This window comes from Zea mays, chromosome 3 (genome assembly GCF_902167145.1).
Source record: "Zea mays cultivar B73 chromosome 3, Zm-B73-REFERENCE-NAM-5.0, whole genome shotgun sequence".
Classification (NCBI taxonomy): Eukaryota; Viridiplantae; Streptophyta; class Magnoliopsida; order Poales; family Poaceae; genus Zea; species Zea mays.
Genome location: NC_050098.1, coordinates 8,111,664 through 8,113,349, shown reverse-complemented (window position 1 = coordinate 8,113,349; position 1,686 = coordinate 8,111,664).

Sequence of the window (1,686 nt, the reverse complement as noted above, 5' to 3'; positions counted from 1 at the left end):
CATCAAGAACTTTACGAAAGGTGTCTGTTGGGGACTTGTTCTCAAATGCTTTGAGTTAAGAACAAGGCAACACAAAAAATGTTAAATGTTAATGCCCTTTGTCCTTCGAGACATTATTTTCCTTAGGATATAATGATCTTCAGACGAAGGTCATGAAGGACATACATTCATCATTGCAGTATACGATAATAAAAGGAGAATCATATGAAGTGTAAGAAATAACATGAACAATTATGTATCGTTATTAGCTCATTTCTATTTTATTATCATGGAAAAATAGAAATGATATCAAATTACAAATGTACCTTCGGCTTGAAAGAAGGTAAAGGTGCAAGCGTGACGCAAAAGCAAATGCCAAGTCAGGGTGAACAGTACAGGGCACTGTTTATCTATTTATAGGTACGGGACGTAGCCCATGTAAAATTACACTCATGCCCTTTACATTTGCTAATGACTCTATAGTGATCCATTGAGGTCTAAATAGCCTTTTCCCTTTTAAGTCGGTTCCCTTTTCTGCTATCATGCCGAAGCTCCCTTGCGCATAGCTTCGGCTCTGCGTCATCCTTCGTATTCTCTGTGCTTCTCACACTGTTCTGATCCGAGTCCGAAGGTACCTGTTCATGTATTACACTACAGAAACATTGTTAAATCATGTTTTTGAGGTCCTTCGGAAGACGAAGGCCCCAACAGTAGCCCCTCGCAATATTAATTTGTTAGAATAACGAATTCAGATTGCGATATGGACGAATGCCCTAAGCCGAAGGTCCGAAAAAACACTTTCCCTTTGCTAGAATAGCAACAATCAATGACAGACAGGGCCCTCCAATTTGGAGCGCACTGGGTGTATAAATAAGAACTCACCCCGAGCACATTTGGTATGCTATCTGCCGCCTGCTCTACTTGCTCAATTTTTAGTTCTTGTCTACCAACACTTACTTGGTTTTTTAGACTTTCTAAGCTTTGGCTTTAAGGACACATTTTCACCATTTCTGAAGAGAAGATGTCTCAAGACAAAAAAAAGCTGTTGCTGAGACGAAGCTGAGCGAAGAGAAGAAGCTCCTTGAGGAGAAGACTACTGGATTTATTGAATCAATGGCAAAGACAAATACAAAAAAGATTACTAAGGAGATTCTAGAAGGCTTATCTGAAGATACTGATGACAACGACAGTTATGATGCGAAAAGTGGGGGTGAAGACTCTGAAGATCGGCCCTGGCGACCAAGTCATGCAGTTTTCAGAAAATCAACTATTAAACAGAGTCATCTTGATAATATGAGAGGAAGGTATTTTCGAGATATGTCTATTGTGAGGGCTGACATCGGAGACAGGACTGTTCCTGTTCCCGAAGAAAATGAAGTCGTGATCTACCGAAGCTTCTTTAAAGCTGGGCTTCGGTTCCCCTTAAGCAGATTTGTGGTTGAAGTTTTAAAGATATATCAGATTTTCCTTCACCAAATTACTCCCGAAGCAATTATCAGAATGGGGATCTTCGTCTGGGCCGTGAGGAGTCAAGGTTTGGAGCCAAGTGCAAAATGTTTTTGCAGCATGCACGAACTTTCGTATGAGATGAATCCCTAGGGTAAAGAACAGTATCATAACAATTTTGGTTGCTATAGCTTCGTTGCTCGTTCTGGCTCAAGCTGCCCAGTGCCAACTTTTCGGAAGAGATGACCCGGAGACTGGATG